Genomic DNA, 22,454 nt, shown 5'->3' on the forward strand with positions numbered 1-22,454 from the left:
CATATTCTCATGGTGATGCCAAAGTGCAAGTATTAAGGCTGAAATGCAAAAGTGCTTTTTTAGATCTCTGATTGTGCCACCACAACTTACATCTCATTGGCCAATGCAATGAAATGGATAATCTTAAAATCAATGGATGAGAAAATAAAGTTCATTTCTCAATGGGAACTTCTATCATTAGGCAAAGGATGTAAAAAAAGAGACTATAATCAGGAAATCTATAGGAACAAGCAGTTATCTTGTACTAGATGCAATACATAGGAGAAGGTCTGGGTTAGACTAGAATTAAATGTGTAGCCAAACTGAATTCAGAAAAGGATCAGTAGTAATCAGATATACAGGCTCATTGTCTAGCTGCTACTGTTTTCCAAGAATGAAATATAGTGGTGTGGTTGCATGCCTGAGCTTTTTATTAGAAAATGTAAACATAAATTTACCATATGACTCACTAATTCCACACTTTTAGAAATTCTTTTAGAGTTTTAGAAAATATAAACTACTCTGTAGTAACCAAAATCATAACACCAGTTGCCTAAAGTGGGTAGAGGCAGTATTGACTGCATAGGGGCAAAAGGGAACTTTCGGGGTTGATGGAAATTTTTTCTATCTTAAATTTGGTGGTAGTTACATGGAGGTATATGTTTTCCAAAACTCAGTGAACTCTACACTTTGAATTAGTGTAGTTTATTATACATAAATTTCACCTCAAAAACTGATAAAAATTTATCTCTATCCCCCTTTCTATTTTTCTTTCTCTTTGTCCAGAGAAAATAGTGATATACAGATAAGCATTACCTCCTAACTGAAGTTAGCTTTGTGACTTAAATATCCAGGGATTGAAAACAATCCAGTCAGTCAGGAAAGTAGTCACAACAGGTACATAGGAAGTACTCTCCAGCCCATGAAAAATTTCACCCTCATGTAAAGACAAGGCTATATGTGCATGTGTGTGTTAACAAAAACATGCTATTTTCAACTTTTTTTCCTGATTATAAAATTGCTTACTAAATAGTCATATAAGATATTGAAAACTATCATGGAAATATATACTGTATCATTAGAAATTCCATCACAGAGAGATGGTCAGTGTTAAAATTCAGGTTTATATACTTGCAAATTTTTATTTTATTCAAGTACATATTCACATACTGTTTAAAAATGGTTCTTCTGGGGTGCCTGGGTGGCTCAGTCGGTTAAGTGTCCGACTTTGGCTCAGGTCATGATCTCGCAGTTGACAAGATTGAGCCCTGTGTCTGGCTCTGTGCTGACACCTCGGAGCCTGGAGCCTGCTTTAGATTCTGTGACTCCTTTCTTTCTGCCCCTCTGCTGCTTGCACTCTGTCTCTCTCTCTCTCAAAAATAAATAAGCATCAAAAAAAATTTAAAAAATGTTTTTTCTAGAGAGGTAAACAGAATTTTTAAACATCTTCCCTTGTTCATATGGGTCTAAATAATCTTTGGAAATTAGTTCAAAGGAATATAACCCCATATTTAAAAAATTTAATTTCAGTTATTTTTATGATTACAAAAGTAATACATACAGAAAATACTAGAAACATCTGTAAGATAAAAAGATTGAATTGTCCTGTCCTCTTACTCCATTACTGCTTCCTTTTTAAGCAGATTTGCCTGTAGTCTTCCAAAATATGTTTCATTTTATATTCTATGGCAATAGGGGCACCATTTTCTTTATACATGGATAGATATTTAGATAGATGTTATGGATAGATAGATAAGCAGATAATGATACCAATAATTATCATCTTTTGCTAAACAGTAAAATATCTTATTGTGGGCTATAACCTTTAGAAAGCCTTCCACAAGGCAAATATTTCACAAAAATAAGAATAAACAAACACCTATATTGTAAGAAAGTCCAAGTTTATATTCTTTTAAAAATACATAATAACTTTGCAACTTTCCTTCTCTACATGATGAACAGCCTTGTCAAGTTTAGATTAAAAATATTTCAGAATGTATTCAGATGACACTAAATGAAAGTTTAAGTTGTAGCTATACAAGATACAACTATACTAACTTATAATTTATAGCTATACATTTAAAATTTATAACTATACAAATTTTCTCTTATGTTCTTCAGAAAATTTTCATAGTTATCTTCAAAGAGGTCTTGCCCATTTGGGAGTGTTATAAATATATAATAATTAAATGGCAAAGTGCCTTAAAATCATGAAATTTCCACAGATTAAAAGGAAAAGGAAAAGTTTAGACTTGTTTCACTTGCCCCAATTTTATAATATGTCCCAAATACAAAAACTTATTCCCATGTGGAGGGCCATCTCTCAATTCTTCATTGAACAAATAAATAATTTAGAAAACTTTTGCATCCATAAAGAAACCTTCAGGGCACTTTCCAAGAAACAACAAAAGTTGTAGAAAACAACATTTGTACTTGATAAAAAGCTTCATTTTATTTTTATTTGGATGGATTTTTAAAAATTCTGATGTGAACCCTTACCCATTCACAGACCATTTCCCCAGTAGAACTCATACTCCTGCCTACAATGCAGCAATAAATTTTAATGAAAGATGCTTAAATATTCATAAAACCACAATAGATTAGACTTCCACAAAGATCCCGTAATTGTAATTATTTCAGTAATGGTGTATTGGATTAAAATATAAGAGTATTTTCCATAATTATCAACCTTGAGGTAAAGGTACTAGGCAAGTGATTGTTTCATCACATACAGAGATCCTTTAATTGTGTTCAAAGACAAGGTATTGCCCATGCTTCCAGGAGGCTCTTCCATTATTATTTGCACTATCTTTTGTCATTTAAAAAATCTGGAAAGAAGCAAGAAATCCATAAAGAGGGAATGAATACATCTATGGTCTATTCCAAAAATAGAATAGTATGTATCCATCAAAAAGAATGAGTAGCCAAAGTATGGAAAGAGCCCAAATGTCCATCGATGGATCAATGGTTGAAGAAGATGTGGTATATATATATACAATGGAGTGTCACTCGGCAATCAAAAAAAGTGAAATCTTGCAATTTGCAACTACGTGGGTGGAACTAGAGGGTATCATGCTAAGCGAAATTAGTCAGAGAAAGACAAATATCATATGACTTCATTCATATGAAGACTTTAAGACACAGAACAGATGAACACAAGGGAAGGGAAGCAAAAATAATATAAAAACTGGGAGGAGGACAAAACATAAGAGACTCTTAAATATGGAGAACAAACAGAGGGTTACTGGAGGGGTTGTGGGAGGGGGGATGGGCTAAATAGGTAAGGGGCATTAAGGAACCTACTCCTGAAATCATTTTTGCACTATATGCTAACTTGGAAGTAAGCTAAAAAATAAAATTAAATTAAAAAAAAAGAATGAGTAGGATCTAAATGCATTACAATGGATTGGAAAAAATAATTTATAGGCCTAAATTTCTGTAATAATATAATTGCTTAACATCTACTTTTATGTGGCAAATGATATTAATTTTTTTCTATTAAGATATAACTATAAATACATGCATAGGAGGGTATGCACAAATGTAACAAAAGAGTTACAAATAAAGGCAGTTGAGGACTAGAATGGATGCAAGTAGTGAATTGGGACATTATTATCATATAATATTGTAAATTTTCAGAAGTCATTTATGTTTTAACTATGTAATTAAATATTAATTCTTAAAAGAGGATAAAAATACAAATCATTGATATTAGGAATGAAACTATGCATATAATTATAGAGTCAGAAACCATAGAGAGGATGACTTCTGTTTTTAACCTTAACAAATAAAGAGATTGGAAGACATCACTCCCATCCTTACAGTAAGAAAAAACTGGACAAACTGAAAATCAGTAATTTTCCTTGACTCATCAGATAACTGGTGTCATAGGAGAAAATACCACACTAGGAGAAAGCCACATTCTGAGATAAATAGCATGTAAGATACGCTTACTTGGAACAGAAGCATCTGGATGCTATAAGCAGTAAGACCACTTATTCACCAGTAAATTTAATGAATTGCTGGAGGCTGAATGTGAACTAACATGAGAGTGAGAAAATCCTTGGGGCTGCAATCATAGAAGGTTCCACACATTTTCATGAGCTTTTCTTTCAGGAACCCTACCAGGTCCCCTATCATGTTCTCCTGTGTGGAGCCTTAGCTGTAGCAGGCAGAAGGAAAAAGTTAATTAAGAAAACCTCCCAGGTTTTTCTCCATAACATAAGCTTGCTTTCCAGCAGAAAGACTCACCAGAGTGAATTAGAAGTTTATTCCACCTGGGGGAAGGGAATTCTCTGTTCTAAACCTCTTCAGCCTTTCTGTCTTCCTTTTTAACCTAAGGGGGAGAAAAACAGTCAATAGAAACCAGGGCTCTATGGAAGTAGATTGGAGCCATTGAGCCAAGGAAGACAGCAGAAACAAGGGCAAAAACAAAACAAAACAAAACCCCCCAAAAACAAAACACAAAACAAAACAAAAAAAGCCATATCCCCGAAGGAAAGACAGAAACACGTGTGCAAACCATACTTCTGAGACACAGGCCTACTAAAAGAATGAGACTTTATCACAGCAGCACTTTTAAAAGACACAAACTACCAAAACTCACTTAAGGAGAAATAGATAACTGTAAAAACTCTATATCTATTAAAATATTGAATTACTACTTAAAAAACTTTAAAGAAATTTTTTAATGTTTATTTATTTTTGAGAAAGAGAGACACAGAGTGTAAGCAGGGAAGGGGCAGAGAGAGAGGGAGACACAGAATCTGAAGCAGGCTCCAGTGTCTGAGCTATCAGCACAGAGCCCAATGCAGGGCTTGAACTCATGAACTGCTAGATCATGACCTGAGCGAAGTCAGATGCTTAACCAACTGGGCCACCCAGGTGCCCCAGAACCTTTAAAAAAGAGAAATCACCATTCTTATCTCAGATGGTTTTACTGGTAAATTCTACCAAACATTTAAGAAAGAAACAATACTCATTTTTCACAATCAATTCCAGAAAATAGAAGAGGGAACACTTTCCAACATATCTTATAAGTATCACCATAATACCAAAAATAAATACATTTAAAGAAAAACACAACAGACCAATATTTCATGGGATGCAAACAAATATCAACAATAACAGATTAGTAATTAAATCCAGCTAAATATCAAAAGGATAATGTGTCATAACCAAGTGGGATTCATTCCAGAAACACAAAGCAGGTTTGGCATTTGTAAGTCAGTCAGTAATGAATTAATAGATTGAGAAAAAAAGTATATGATTATTTTAATAGATGCAGAAAAGGCATTTGACAAAACATAACACATAACACTCCAAAAACCAGGAATAGAGGAAATTTCCTCATGCTAATAAAAAGTATATTTTTAAAAACTCCAGTATTTGACATCATATTTAACAGAAAAAGACTGAAGTCTTTTCCCCAGTGATTGGGAACAAGACAAGGATGTCTTCTCTCACCACTCATATTCAAAATCATACAGGAAGTCCTAGATAGTCCTATATAGTAAAATAAGATAAGAAAAAAATTAAAATTATGTAGACTGGAAAAGAGGAAAACTGTTCTTATTTACAGATGACATGAATGTCTATGTAGAAAACCAAAAGAATCTACAAAAAGACTCCTGGAACTAATCACGTATAGCAGCAGTCACTGCTTACAAGTCAATACACAAAAGTCAACACAAAATACAACTAGCAACAATTACATCAAGAAATTTGAAAAAAAAATAATCATTTTCAATAGCACTCAAAAATTTAAAATATATATATTTTACAAAATATGTATATGATTTATATGTGGAAAACTATAAAACACCGGTAAAAGAAATCAAAGAGATGAATAAATGGAGATATTTCATGTTTATAGATGGGAAGACTCAATATTGTTAAGAAGTCAATTCTTTCCATTTTGATCCACAGATTTAATGTGATCCCAATAGGCAAGAAGTGAAGGCTTGGATAAAGCATGTGATTATATATCAGAGTTGGAAACATCAGTATGAACTCATGTTTAGCTAAATATAGAGATGGGTAAATATAGAACTAACTATAGATATGTGTGTATACTTAGGTTAGCATATACACATATACTTCTAAGCCCTAACTGCTGAGAAGGCTTAGAAGCAATGACAATCCAGTAATATTGAGCACATCCAGAGGTGCCTGGGTGGCTCAGGGCATAATTGAGCCTTGCATCATGCTCTCTGCTGTCAGTGCAGAGCCCACTTCGGATCCTCTGTATCCCTCTTTCTCTGCCCCTCCCCTGTGCACGCTCTCTCAAAAAGAAATAAACATCAAAAAAAAAAAAAAATAATGAGCACATCCAACACCCATATCTTCACTTCTAATGCCACTCTAATAAAAGAAACCAAGAGTCCTTAGAGAAATGGCTAATTGAGGGGATGGGTCAGGGAATGCAAAGATGAGCCTGTAATACCTTGTACCACCAAAAAGTTAAAAAGTGCTTAAAAAAAAAAAACCTATGGGGATATGTCAAAGGGACACAGGAGCTGACTGAAAGAGCTCCCAATGGCGAGATCTGGAACAATTTGATTAACAATATTAAAGATTAATATATAGGTAGAATAATCTAGACAATGTGATAGGTAGATCTGTGGAGAATAGAGAACCCAGAAATAGACTCATACAAATATGCCTGATTCTTAACAAAGGTACAAAAATATTTCAATGGAAGGATGTCTTCTCAACAGATGATGTTGGAGCAATTGGACACACATATGCAACAACAACAATAATAAAAACCTCAAACTAAAATTTATACCTTATACACAAATTAACTCCATGTAAAATGCAAAACTACAAAACCTTAAACAAAGGAGAGAGTTTTTGGGATATAGCTCTGGGCAAAGAGTCCTTAGAGTAGGTACCACAAGCAAAGGGAAAATGAATTAGCAGAACCTAATTAAAATGTAAAACTATTGCTCTGCAAAAGACCTTGTTCAGAAGATGAAATATAAGCTACAGACAGGGATAAATTATTTGCAACCTCATATTTAACAAAGGACTAGTATCAAGACTATATAAAGAACTCTCAAAACAGCAAATACACTAAAAAGTATAGCTAGAAAATGGACAAAAGACATGAAGAGGCATTTCACCAAAAGGTTTGTACAGATGGCAAATAAGCACTTGAAAAGATGTTAAACATCATTGGCTAATCAGGAAATGCAAATTAAAACCACAATGAGATATCACTGCACATCTATAAGTACAGTTAAAATTAAAAAAAAAACTGTGATATCATGAAATACTGGTGGTAATGCAGAGAGAAACTTCATCACTGAGATATTGCTAGTAGGAATGTAAAATGGTTCAGCCACTCTAGAAAGCAATTTGGCAGCTTCTTATCAAACTAAACATGCAACTGCCATAGGATCCAGTAGTTGTACTCCTAAGCATTTATGTCATAGAAATGTAAATCTAAGTTTACACAAAAATTTGTACATCACTGTCCATTATAACTTTATTTTTAATAGCCCCAAATTAGAAGCAACCCAGATGTTCCTTGGTGGGTGAATGGTTTAACAAACTGATACTATTCAGTAATGAATAGTAACAAACTTATTGATACATGTAATAATCTGGATGAATCTTCAGAGAATTATGATGAGTGAAAAAAGTTAATCCTAAAAAGTTACATATATACAGTTCTGCCTGTATAACTTTAACATCACATATCAAAGACTGTGAAACCCTAGTTTTACTGGAGAAAAATATCCCTCTTAAATTTTCACATTGTGTTAGCAGAATGGTAAGTACAATATTTGTAAATCCATTTGACACCATAATAAATTGAACTTGTAAATCCATTTGACACTATAACAAATTGAACTGAAATATTCTAATTCAAAAAAAGAGAAAACACTTGAAATGAAGGAATTCTAGAAATGGAGAGCTGGTTAGTAGTTGTCAGGGGTTAAGGGTAACAGTGGAGTAGGGAGAGGGTAGTAGATGTGGCTATGAAAGGACAGCTTCGGGGATCCTTGTGATAACAAAACTGTTCTGCATCTTGACTATAATAGTAGATACATCAATCCAAGCCTGTGATATAGTGTATTGAACTAAATACACACAATTGGATATATGTAAAACTGGTGAATTTTGAATAAATTAATAAATTGCATCAATGTAAATTTCCTGTTTGTGATATTCTTCTACAGTTGTGCAAATTGTTACCATTGAGGGAAACTGGGTGAAGGGTACAGGGGATCTTACTGTGTTATTTCTTATAACTATACATAAATTTACAATTACCTCAAAAAGTAATTGAAAATATTCAAAAAACCATGATAAACAGATAAAGATATATTGGCAGTTGCAAACAAAAGTAAATCAAGTGTTAACTAACTTAATACCAGAAGGTAGCACATTTGTAAAAAGATTAGTCTTGCAAAGGACTTGGAAGGACATTTCATTATGATAAAAGGAAAGTATTCATTCTGAAACATTGATATACCTAAGTTTTAAATCTATAAAGCGAATCTGATAGAACTACAGAGGTTATTTTTAAATTACAAATGGAATTGTAGAACTGAAACCAAAGGTTAATAAAATTAAGGACTTTTTAAATGAGTAAAATGGTGGATTAAACACAGGAAATATAAATGACCGAACTGGAAATTAAGCCACAGTAGAATATATACAGATAAATCAAAAAGAGAAAAACTTTAAAAAAAAGCAACAAAGAGCAAATGAGACTTGTGGAACACAGTGAAAACAGTTAACAGATGTGAAACTGGAGTTATAATATAAAAAGGAAGAAAGAATTGGCAACAGTTGAGGATAAAATGGCCTAGAATTTTCTGTAAGTAATGAAAATAAAAAAAGTCACAGATTCAAGAAGAGATACAAACCCCAAGCTAAATAAATACAAAGAAAACTGCAACTAGGTACATCATAGTGAAAATGCAGAAAACCAAACAAAAAACTGTAAAAGTGATTAGAATAAAAAACTACATGTATATCATGTCCAGTCAGGAAATAAAAAACCACAACAGTTATTTAAACATATTTTAATAGTTACCTCATTTAATAATTACTATAAGATTAAAAATGCTAAAAGGGAACAATGAGGTAACACAGATATAAGAACAGTAGGAGAGAGATGGCAGAGTATGAGCACCCTAAGCTCACCTTGTCCCATGGATACAACTAGGTAACACCCGTATCAGTGTAAATAACTCAGGAAATGACCTGAAGACTGGAAGAACAAACTCCACAACTAAAGGCAGGGAAGAGGCCACCTTGAAGAATGTAGAAGGGGTGAAGGAGTGATCTGGGAGCAAAATGGACTCCTTTGAGCCCTCCCCACCTTAGTAGCCATCCAAGGTGGGGAGGGAGTTGGTGGTACAGGGAAGGGCAGAAAACAGACTTTCACACCAGGGAGCCCAGGAACAGGGAAGATGAATCTCTGTAATATTTGCCTTCGAAAGTGAGAGTGGCTGAATTTCATGAGTTCCTAAAACCAGCAAGAGTTAAAGCCTGGAATTTAAAAAACTGGAAGGTTTGGCTCTTGGAGAACCCCAAAGCTTTAGGAACTGTACCCTGCCCTTAAAGAGATAGCACAACAAACAGCTTATGCAGATACTTTGTAGAGCCAGCAGTTTGGAAAACAATGGGGACAGACATGAAGGTGAGTGATTTGCTCATCTCAGAGCATGGCTCAGAGACACAGGGATCATCGGAAGACCCTTCCAGGAATGAAGGAGCTGGCAAGCACCATTTCCCTCCCCAGCTCCCCAGCATAAACAAAGGCCACCTGTGAGAACCATCATAGCACCAACACTCTTTACCTAATTTGCTTACAACAAGCCCCAACCCCTGTGCTTCCACGGATCCACTCTTCATAGTCATACTCATCTGAGTCTCTACACTGTGGGTCCCCTCCCTCAGAAGACCAGGGAAAACCTCAGAAGCACCACGTCTCCTGATCCACACCTATTGTGGGATCTCAGTTCTGGCAGTAGTGGCAGTGGGTCTCATTTTGTAAGCAGACCATCACACACCTTGTTTAAAACGTGCCCGACCACTACTGGGAACCAAACACTGCACACATTAGGCAAAAAGAGCCTCTGCAAAATTGAACTGAAGGAAAAAGATGTTAAGAGTCAACAGCAGAGTACATGCAATGTGCATAGGAGATACTTACTGAAGCACCAGTGGGAATGGAAGGCAATGCACTGCAGGGCACTCCAGGACCTCTTCTTCATAAGACTTATCATTAAGAGCAAGAGAAGTAGCTGACTTTCTCAGAACACATATAAAGACACAGAAAATCAGACAAAATGAGGAGATTAGAAACATCTCCCAAATGAAAGAACAGGACCAAACCACAGCAAGAGACAAAAGTGAAAGAGACGTAAATAATATGTTGCATAGAGAATTTAAAGTAATGATCATAAAAATACTCCCTGGACTAGAGAAAAGAAAGGAAGACATCAGTGAAACCCTTAACACAGAAATAAAATAGAACAAATCAGAGATTAAGAACACAATAAATAAAATAAAAAATATATTTAATGTAATAAGTGACAGGTTAGATGAAACAGAGGAATGAATTAATGACTTGGAAGACAGAGTAATTGAAAGTAACCAAGCTGAGCAAAGGAGAGGAAAGAGAATTATGCAGATTGAAAATAGTCTTACAGAAAACACTGACTTCATCTTGCATAATAACATCCACAATATAGGGATCTCAGAAGAAGAACAGAGAGATAAGAGGGCAGAAAATTTATTGAAGAAATAAATTTGAAAACTTCCCTAATCTGGGAAAGGAAGTAGAGATCCATATCTAGGAGGCAGAGAAAGTCCCCCCCAAAATTCAACTCAAGGAAGTCCACACCAAGATACATAGTAATTAAAATGACAAAAGCAGCAATAAAGAGAAAAAATTAAAAGCAGCAAGAGAAGACAGTTACGTACAGCAAGAGAGGACTATTACATACAAGAAACCCTATGAGGATGGAGTTTTGGAGGAAGATGGCAGCCTAGGAGGACGCTGGGCTCACCGCGTCCTGCTGACCACTTAGATTCCACCCACATCTGCCTAAATAACCCAGAAAACTGCCAGAAGACTAGCAGAATGGACTCTCCGGAGCCAAGTGTAGACAAGAGGCCCATGGAAGAGGGTAGGAAGGGCGGAGAGGCGGTGTGCACTACACGGACTGGCAGGAGGGAGCCGGGGCGGTGGAGGGGCAGCCCGCCTGGCAGGGCAGAGCCCCCGAGTCTGGCTTGCAAAAGCAGAGGGGCAGATGGAGTGTGTTCTGACAGCCAGCGGGACTTAACATCTGGAATGTTATAAGTCAACAGCTCTGCTCCAAGAGCAGGAGGGCTAGAGAACAATGGAAGGGAGAGTTGTTGAGCCCTGGAGGACAGAGCTCAGCTTGGTGGGGAACAAAGGCACTTGCCAACGCCATCTCCCTCGCCCATCCCCCAGCCAAAATCCCAAAGGGAACCAGTTCACATCAAGGAACTTGCTTGCATATCACAAATACCCAACACCGTGAGTCTGCCCCTCCCGCCCCTGTGCACCTTGCAGATCGACCCCAGCTAATATGCCAGATCCCACCAAAACAGCACCACAAGCCTGGCAGTGTGCAAGTAGCCCAGACAGGGGCCACACCACTCCACAGAGAGTCCTGCCCCTCGGAGAGGGGAAGATAAGGTACACACCAGTCTGACTGTGGCCCCAGCGGTGGGCTGGGGGCAGACATCAGATCTGACTGTGGCCCCGCCCACCAACGCAAGTTACTCCAGACAGCACAGAGGAAGAGCCCTGCAGTTCTGCACCACTCCAGGGACTATCCAAGATGACAAAACAGAACAATTCTCAAAAGAAACTCCAGGAAGTAGCGACAGCTAACGAACTGATAAAAAATGATTTAAGCAATGTAACAGAAAATGAATTTAAAATAATAGTCATAAAATTAATCGCTGGGCTTGAAAAAAGTATACAGGACAGCAGAGAATCTATTACTACAGAGATCAAGGGACTAAGAAACAGTCAGGAGGAGCTAAAAAATGCTATAAATGAGCTGCAAAATAAAATGGAGGCAACCACAGCTCAGACTGAAGAGGCAGAGGAGAGAATAGGTGAATTAGAAGATAAAATTATGGAAAAAGAGGAAGCTGAGAAAAAGAGAGATTAAAAAAAAATCCAAGAGTATGAGGGGACAATTAGAGACCTAAGTGACACAAATAAACATCGTAACATATGCATAATTGGTATTCCAGAGGAGGAAGAGAGAGGGAAAAGTGCTGAAGGTGTACTTGAAAAAATCATACCTGAGAACTTCCCTGATCTGGGGAAGGAAAAAGGCATTGAAATCCAAGAGACACAGAGAACTCCCTTCAGACATAACTTGAATCAATATTCTGCACCACATAGCATAGTCAAACTGGCAAAATACAAGGATAAAGAGAAAATTCTGAAAGCAGCTAGGGATAAACGTGCTCTAACATATAAAGGGAGACGTACAAGACTAGTGATGGATCTATCTACTGAAACTTGGCAGGCCAGAAAGGAATGGCAGGAAATCTTCAATGTGATGAACAGAAAAAAATATGCAGCCCAGAATCCTTTATCCAGCAAGTCTGTCATTGAGAATAGAAGGAGAGATAAAGGTCTTCCCAAACAAACAAAAACTGAAGGAATTCGTCACCACTAAAACAGCCCTACAAGAGATCCTAAGGGGGATCCTGTGGGACAAGGTCCCAGAGACATTGGTACAAGCATGAAACCTACAGATATCACAATGACTCTAAACCCATATCTTTCTATAATAACACTGAATGTAAATGGGACTAAATGCTCCAACCAAAAGACATAGGGTATCAGAATGGATAAAAAAACAAGGCCCATCTATTTGCTGTCTGCAAGAGACTCATTTTAGACCTGAGGACACCTTCAGACTGAAAGTGAGGGGATGGAGAAATATCTATCATGCTACTGGAAGTCACAAGAAAGCTGGAGTAGCCATACTTATATCAGACAAATTAGACTTTGAATTAAAGACTGTAACAAGAGATGAAGAAAGGCATTATATAATAATTTCAGGGTCTATCCATCAGGAAGAGCTAACAATTATTAATGTCTATGTGCCGAATACAGGAGCTCCCAAATATATGAAATAATCACAAACGTAAGCAACCTTATTGATAAGAATGTGGTAATTGCAGGGGACTTTAATACTCCACTTACAACAATGGATAGATCATCTATATACAGGATCAATAAAGAAACAAGGGCCCTGAATGATACATTGGATCAGATGGACTTGACAGATATATTTAGAACTCTGCATCCCAAAGCAACAGAATATACTTTCTTCTCGAGTGCACATGGAACATTCTCCAAGATAGATCACATACTGGGTCACCAAACAGCCTTTCATAAGTTTACAAGAATTGAAATTATACCATGCATACTTTCAGACCACAATGCTATGAAGCTTGAAATCAACCACAGGAAAAAGTCTGGAAAACCTCCAAAAGCATGGAGGTTAAAGAACATTGTAATAAAGAATGAATGGGTCAACCAGGCAATTAGAAAAGAAATTTAAAAAATACATGGAAACAAATGAAAATGAAAATACAACAATCCAAATGCTTTGGGATGCAGCAAAGGCAGAACTGAGAGGAAAATACATTGCAATCCAGGCCTATCTCAAGAAACAAGAAAAATCCCAAATACAAAATCTAACGGGACACCTAAAGGAAGTAGAAGCAGAACAGCAAAGACACCCCAAACCCAGCAGAAGAAAAATAATAAAGATCAGAGCAGACATAAACAATATAGAATCTAAAAAAAAAAAAAAAAAACTGTATAGCAGATCAATGAAACCAAGAGCTGTTTTTTTTGAAAAAATAAAAAAAAATGATAAACCTCTAGCCAGGCTTCTCAAAAAGAAAAGGGAGATGAGCCAAATAGATAAAATCATGAATGAAAATGGAATTATTATAACCAATCCCTCAGAAATACAAGCAATTATCAGGGAGTACTATGAAAAATTATATGCCAACACACTGGACAACCTGGAAGAAATGGACAAATTCCTAAACACCCACACACTCCCAAAACTCAAATAGGAAGAAATAGAAAGCTTGAACAGACCCATAACCAGCGAAGAAATTGAATCAATTATCAAAAATCTCCCAACAAATAAGAGTCTAGGACCAGATGGCTTCCCAGGGGAATTCCAACAGACATTTATTTTTTTTTAAACTTTTTTTTAACGTTTATTTATTTTTGAGACAGAGAGACACAGAACATGAACAGGGGAGTGTCAGAGAGAGGGAGACACAGAATCCGAAACAGGCTCCAGGCTCTGAGCTATCAGCACAGAGCCCGACACGGGGCTCGAACTCACGGACCGTGAGATCATGACCTGAGCCAAAGTCAGCCGCTGAGCCGACTGAGCCACCCAGGAGCCCCTCTACCAGACATTTAAAGCAGAAATAATACCTATCCTTCTCAAGCTATTCCAAAAAATAGAAAGGGAAGGAAAACTTCCAGACTCATTCTATAAAGCCAGCATTACTTTGATTCCTAAACCAGACAGAGACCCAGCCAAAAAAGAAAACTACAAGCCAATATCCCTGATGAATAATGGATGCAAAAATTCTCAATAAGATACTAGCAAATTGAATTCAACAGCATATAAAAAGAATTATTAACCATGATCAAGTGGGATTCATTCCAGGGCTGCAAGGCTGGTTCAACACTCGTAAATCAATCAGTGTGATACATCACATTAATAAAAGAAAAGATAAGAACCATATGATCCTGTCAATCGATGCAGAAAAAGCATTTGACAAAATTCAGCATCCTTTCGTAATAAACATCCTCGAGAAAGTCAGGATAGAAGGAACGTACTTAAACATCATAAAAGCCATTTATGAAAAGCCACAGCTAATATCATCCTCAATGGGGAAAAACTGGGACCTTTCCCCCTGAGATCAGGAACATGACAGGGATGTCTACTCTCGCCGCTGTTGTTTCACATAGGGTTGGAAGTGCTAGCATCAGCAATCAGACAACAAAAGCAAATCCAAGGCATCACAATTGGCAAAGATGAAGTCAAGCTTTCACTTTTTACAGATGACATGATATTATACGTGGAAAATCCGATAGACTCCACCAAAAGTCTGCTAGAACTGATACATGAATTCAGCAAAGTCGCAGGATAAAAAATAAATGTACTGAAATCAGTTGCATTCTTATACACTAATAATGAAGCAACAGAAAGACAAATAAACTGATCCCATTCACAACTGCACCAAGAAGCATAAAATACCTAGGAATCAATCTAACCAAAGATGTACAAGATCTGTATGCTGAAAACTATAGAAAGCCTATGAAGGAAATTGAAGAAGATATAAAGAAATGGAAAAACATTCCGTGCTGAAGGATTGGAAGAATAAATATGGTTAAAATGTCAATACTGCCCAAAGCTATGGATTGCACATTCAATGCAATCCCAATCAAAATTACACAGCACTCTTCTCGAAGCTAGAACAAGCAATCCTAAAATTCATATGGAACCACAAAAGGCCCCGAATAGCCAAAGTAATTTTGAAGAAGAAGACCAAAGCAGGAGGCATCACAATCTCAGACTTTAGCCTCTACTACAAAGCTGTAATCAAGACAGCATGGTATTGGCACAAAAACAGACACAGAGACCAATCGAATAGAATAGAAACCCCAGAACTAGAGCCACAAAAGTATGGCCAACTAATGTTTGACAAAGCAGGAAAGAGTATCCAATGGAAAAAAGACAGTCTCTTTAACAAATGGTGCTGGGAGAACTGGTCAGCAACATGCAGAAGGATGAGACTAGACCACTTTCTCACACCATTCACAAAAATTAGCTCAAAATGGTTAAAGGACGTGAATGTGAGACAGGAAACCATCAAAACCCTAGAGGAGAAAGCAGGAAAAGACCTCTGACCTCAGCCGCAGCAATTTCTTACTTGACACATCCCCAAGAGCAAGGGAATTAAAAGCAAAAATGAACTACTGGGACCTCATGAAGATAAAAAGCTTCTGCACAGCAAAGGAAAGAATCAACAAAACTAAAAGGCAACCAACGGAATGGGAAAAGATATTTGCAAATGACATATTGGACAAAGGGCTAGTATCCAAAATCTATAAAGAGCTCACCAAACTCCACGCCTGAAAAACAAATAATCCAGTGAAGAAATGGGCAGAAAACATGAGTAGACACTTCTCTAAAGAAGACATCCAGATGGCCAACAGGCACATGAAAAGATGCTCAACGTCGCTCTTCATCAGGGAAATACAAATCAAAACCACACTCAGATATCACCTCATGCCATTCAGAGTGGCCAAAATGAACAAATCAGGAGACTGTAGATGCTGGAGAGGATGTGGAGAAACGGGAACCCTCTTGCACTGTTGGTGGGAATGCAAGCTGGTGCAGCCGTTCTTGAAAACAGTGTGGAGGTTCCTCAAAAAATTAAAAATAGACCTACCCTATAACCCAGCAATGGCACTGCTAGGAATTTACCCAAGGGATACAGGAGTGCTGATGCATAGGGGCACTTGTACCCCAATGTTTATAGCAGCACTCTCAACAATAGCCAAATTATGGAAAGAGCCTAAATGTCCATCAACTGGCAAATGGGTAAAGAAATTGTGGTTTATATACACAAGGGAATACTATGTGGCAATGAGAAAGAATGAAATAGGCCCTTTGTAGCAATGTGGATGGAACTGGAGAGTGTGATGCTAAGTGAAATAAGTCATACAGAGAAAGACAGATACCATATGTTTTCACTGTTATGTGGATCCTGAGAAACTTAACAGAAACCCATGGTGGAGGGGAAGGAAAAAAAAAAAGAGGTTAGAGTGGGAGAGAGAGCCAAAGCACAAGAGACTCTTGAAAACTGAGAACAAACTGAAGGTTGATGGGGCGTGGGAGGGAGGGGAGGGTGGGTGATGGGTATTGAGGAGGGCACCTTTTGGGATGAGCACTGGGTGTTGTATGGAAACCAATTTGACAAAAATTTCATATTAAAAAATAATAAAAACATAAATAAATAAATAAAAACAACAAGAAACCCTATGAGGCCATCAGGAGATTTTTCAGGAGAAACTTTGCCGGTCAGAAGGGAGTGGCATGATATGTTCAAAGTGTTGAAAGGGAAAAATCTGCAGCCAAGAACACTCTATCTAGCAAGACCATCATTCGGAATAGAAGGAGAGAGAGTTTCTCAAAGAAAAACTAAAGGAGTTCATGACCACTAAACCAGCCCTATAAGAAATATTAAAGGGGATTCTTTGAGTGGAAAGGAAGCTCATATATTAGAGTATGAAAAGTAAAAAAAAAATCAGTAAAAATAAATATTTCTGTAAAAATCAGGCAAAGGATTCATAAAATAAGAAAATGTAAAATATGACACCATATACTTAAAACATTAGAGGGAGAAGAGTAAAGAATGGGTTTAAACGTAAGCAACCATAATCTTAATAAAGACAGCTATATTCAGAAGATATTATATATAAACCTAATGGTAACCACAAATCAAAAACCAGTAATAGATATGAAAAGAATTAAGAGAAAGGGATCCAAGCAGACCACTAAAGAAAGCCAACAAACCATGGAAGACAGCAAGACGATCAGAGAAAATCTATAGAAACAGCCACAAAACAAGTCACAAAATGGTAATAAATACCATTTATATATATATATATATATATAAATCTATATATAGGGGCTATATATATATCGGGGCTCAAACTCATGAACTGTGAGATCATGACCTGAGCTGAAGTCAGATGCTTAACCGACTGAGCCACCCAGGTGCCCCTAAAAAAATAAACTATTTCTTGTAGGCAGCATGTAGCTGAGTCTTGCTTTTTTGTACAACCTGACAATCTTTGCATTTTAAATTGGGGTGTTTAGACTATTAACATTTATGTAGTTATCGATATAGTTACGTTTAAGTCTATCATCTTGTTATTGGTTTCTATTTGTCCAGTCCATTCCTTGTTCCCATTTTACTTTTATTCTGCCTTTTTCCAGATTATATTTATGTTTTCATTTTAACTCTTTTGTTGCCTTCTTAGCTATAACTGTTTTGTTATTGTAGTTGTTGCTTTAGGGATTATAATATGTACCTTTAACTTATAATGGTCTACATTCAAGTGATATTATACTATATCATATACATCATAAGAATCTTACAATAGTATACTTTCATCTCTCCCCTCCCAGCCTTAATGCTATTTGTTGTCATACATTTATTTATACATATTTTATAAACCCTCAAGACAATGTTATTTTTTTAAATATTTATTTACTTTTGAGAAAATATTTATTTACTATTTAAATATTTTTAAAAAATATTTATTTACTTTTGAGAAAGAGAGACATAGCATGAGTAGGGGAGGCGCAGAGAGAGAGGGAGACACAGAATCTGAAGCAGGCCTGCCACGGGACTCCAACTCACCAACTGTGAGATCATGGCCTGAGCTGAAATCAGACACTTAACTGACTGAGCCACCCAGGGGCCCCTGTTATTATTTTTGATTAAACAGTTATCTTTTACATAATGATATATAAAAGAAAAATTACATATTACCCAGGTCATTACCATTTCTGGTGCTCTTTAATTCTTTGTGTGGATCTAGATTTCCATTTGTTATCAATTTCTTTTGACCTCAAAACTTCCTTTAACATTTCTTACAGTGTGGGTTTCCTGGTGATAAATTCTCTTCCTGTTAAAAGGATTTTTGTTGTGTATAAAATGCTTGGTTGAAAATTTTTAAAGTACTTTAAAGGTATTACTACACCATTTTATCACTTGCACTGTTTCCAATGAAAGATTTGATGGCATCTTCTCCTTGTTCCTCTGTATACAATATGTTTTTGCCCCCTCTATTTTAAGATTATTCTTTATCACTTAATGTGAGCAACTACATTATTATATACCTTGTTGAAATTTACTCTATGTTTCTTGTGTTTTGGGTTTGTTGAGACTATAAATCCATGAATCCAAGAGTCTCAACAAACCCAAAGCACAAGAAACAGTAAATTGGATTCATGGATTTATAGTTTACATAAAATTTGCAAAAAATTTCAGCCATTATTTCTTCAAATATAGTTCTGTCCCCACTTCAGAAACTCTAATCGCATATATATTTTGCCACGTGAAGTTGTCCAATATATCAATGATGCTATTTTCATATTTTTAAGATTTTTTTCCTCTGTATTTCATTTTGTGTAGTTTATTGCTGTATCCTCAGTCATTATCTTGTCTTCTGCCAGTATAATCTACTATCAATCCCACCAAATAGGATTTTGTTTGTTTGCTTATTTATACTCATTTTGTTTTTTTGTTGTTGTTCTTTAAATAGACTTTATTTTTAAGATCATTTTAGATCCACAAAAGAATTCAGCAGAACATACTGAGTTTGTTTGTCCCCTGTCCTCCGACTGGTACAGTTTATTTATCCATTCACCTAGTGAAGGACATCTTGGTTGATCCCAAGTTTTGGAAATTATGAAGAAAGCTGCTAAAAACATCTGTGTGCAGGTTTTCTTGTAGACATAAATTGTCACCTGATTTCTGTAAATACCAAGGAGCATGATTGCTGGATTGCATGGTAAGAGTATGTTTAGCTTTCCAAGCAACTGCTGAACTGTCTTCCAAAATATTTATACCATTTTGCATTCCCACAGCCAACAGATGAGAGTTACTGTTGCTTCACATTCTCTCCAGTACTTGGTGGTGTCAACATATGGAATTTTTGCCATTCTAATAGATGTATAGTTGTGTTTCTTCATGTTTTAGTTTGCAATTCCCTAATGACATATTAATGTTGAGCATCTTTTCATATCCTTATTTGCCATCTGTTAATCTTATTTGATGAGGTGTCTGTTTAAGTCTTTTGTTCAAGTCTTTTGTCCAAGTTTTAAAATTGGGTTGTTCATTTTCTCATTGTTGAGTTTTAAGAGTTCTTTGTATATTTTGGATAATGGTTTTTTTTATCAGATATGTCTTTTACAAATACTTCCTTCTACTCTGTGACTTGTCTTCGTATTCTCTTCATAATTTTTTTTGCAGAGATGTTTTTAATTTTATTTAATTTTATTTATTTTTTTGAGATGTTTTTAATTTTAAGGAATTCCAGCTTATCGATTATTTCTTTCATGGTTCGTGCCTTTGGTTTTACATGCATAGAGTCATTGCCATACCCACGGTCACCTAGATTTTCTCCTATGTTATCTTTTAGGATTTTATAGTTTTGCATTTTACATTTGGTTCTATGATTAACTTTGAATTAATTTTTAAATCTAGATTCATTTTTTTTTTTGCATTTGAATGTCCAGTTGCTCCAGCATCATTTTTTGAAAAAGAGTATTTTTTCTCCATTGTATTGCTTTTGCTCCTTTGTCAAAACTTAGTTCACTACATGTATGGGGGTCTATTTCTGGACTCTATATTCTGTTCTATTGGTCCTTTGTCTATACTTTCACCAATAACATAATTTCTAAAGTACTGAAACTTTATATAGTCATGAAGTCCAGTACTGTCAGCCCTCCAACTTTGTTCTTCAAGACTGTGTTGGCTATTCTGGATCTTTTGCCTCTCCACATAAAATTTAGAATCACTTTGTTGATGTTCACAAAATAACTTGGTGGGGTTTTGGTTTGGGATCCATTGTATTTTTCATCTCAAACATGATAGTTTTCATCTGTAGGATTTTGATTTCCACTAAAAAAATATCTTCCACATCTCTATCTAATTAATATAAGGAATATGGATATAACAATTCTTCTAATGCCAATTCTGAGTTGGTTTGGATGTAATTATTATTCTCCTCATTATGGATTGTGTTTTCTTGGACCACTGAATGCCTAATTAATTATTAAATGGATGTCAGATGTGCAATTTACCTTAGTGGCTGTTGGATATTTTTATATTCCCATACATACCCTTGAATTTTCTTTAAGATACATTTAAGTTACTTGGGAACAATTTGATTATTTCAGGAATTGTTTTTGTGATTCTGTATGGTGGATTTGGAGCTATTCTCCATCCAAGGCTAATCATTTGTTACTGAGGCAAGACTTTCCTGTGTATTCAGCCAAATACCCAGTGAATTATAAAAGTTTTTCCAGTCTGGTTGGTGGGGAGAGATACTTTTTCCCTCTCCTGTGTGAGCACTAGAAAGCATTCTCTAATACTTCTGATTTTTTTTTTTTTTTTTTTGTCAGCTTGGGGTAGTTTCATGTACATGTTCTGGTTACAATTCTTAATATTCAAGGGACTTTCTATAGAAATTATTAGTTTCTCTCTATGAAGATTTCTCTTGTGTATTCTGTTCTACGATCTGTAGTCACCTTAGTTTCCTTAGCTGCTTAGCTCTCTCCTACGCATGAAGTCCACTGGGCTCTACCTCAGTTCCCTTTCCATGTACCATTACCAGGAAACATTTCTAAAATTAGAAATTCAAATTTTTTAAATGTTTACTTTATTTTTGAGAAAGAGACAGAGTGTGGGTGGGGGAGGGGCAAAGAGAGAGGGAGACACAGAATCTGTGAAGCAGGCTCCAGGCTCTGAGCTGTCAGCACAGAGCTGGATTCAGGGCTTGAACCCATGAACCGTGAGATCATGACCTGAGCTGATGTCAGATGCTTAACCAACTGAGCCATCCAGGTGTCCCTAGAGATTCAAAGTTTTATAGATACACAACTGCTATGATTTTCTATCCTTGTGTTAGTTTTCTAAAATTGTGTTTTCCAAGGAATTTGTCTATTTCATATGTTATCAAACTTATTGGCATAAAATCATTCATATGTTCTTTTTTATTATTTGAGTGTTTAAGAAATCTGTAGATATATCCCCTCTTTCATTCCTGATATTGGTAATTAGTATTTTCTGTCTTCCCTGATTATTCAAGCAGGGCTTAATGAATTTTATTTATTTTCACAAGAAAACAAATAATGTTAGCTTATCAGAAAACTGATAATATGCTTATTAGCTATATAATTTCTTTCTTTACACTAACTCTGTTATTAATTTGCTCTTCTTAATATAGCTTCTTTTTTTATTACATTTCTTTATTTTTGAGAGGCAGAGAGAGGCAGAGCATGAGTGGGGGTGGGCAGAGAGAGAGAGAGGGAGACACAGAATCCGAAGCAGGCTCCAGGCTCTGAGCCGTCAGCCCAGAGCCCGATGCGGGGCTCGAACCCACAAACTGTGAGATCATGACCTGAGCCAAAGTCAGACACTCAACCGACTGAGCCACCTGGGCGCCCCTCTTCATATAGCTTCTTAATGTACACAATTAGATTATTGATTTTAAACCTTTTTGCCATTACTTTATTTTAAAAGAATGTTCATGGCTATTCTCTCCGTATGTTATATTATGTACTTTCATCAACTATAATGTTACCATTAATATTATCCCTATTCAA

At 36.1% G+C, this 22,454-nt stretch overlaps 1 pseudogene across 4 annotated transcripts in view; it reads right to left on the minus strand.

The window, feature by feature from the left end:
* LOC145713608 (small ubiquitin-related modifier 2 pseudogene) overlaps positions 1 to 22,454 on the minus strand; it is a 158,318-nt pseudogene that overhangs the window by 54,238 nt on the left and 81,626 nt on the right. For all 4 annotated transcript variants that reach the window (XR_014136649.1, XR_014136648.1, XR_014136651.1 and 1 more), the window contains one exon: positions 4,231 to 4,315. The product of XR_014136649.1 is annotated as a small ubiquitin-related modifier 2 pseudogene, transcript variant X2 (transcript). The remainder of the gene's footprint in view (positions 1 to 4,230; positions 4,316 to 22,454) is intronic.

Source organism: Panthera onca, chromosome X (assembly GCF_046562875.1).
Source record: "Panthera onca isolate mPanOnc1 chromosome X, mPanOnc1 haplotype 2, whole genome shotgun sequence".
Taxonomy (NCBI): Eukaryota; Metazoa; Chordata; class Mammalia; order Carnivora; family Felidae; genus Panthera; species Panthera onca.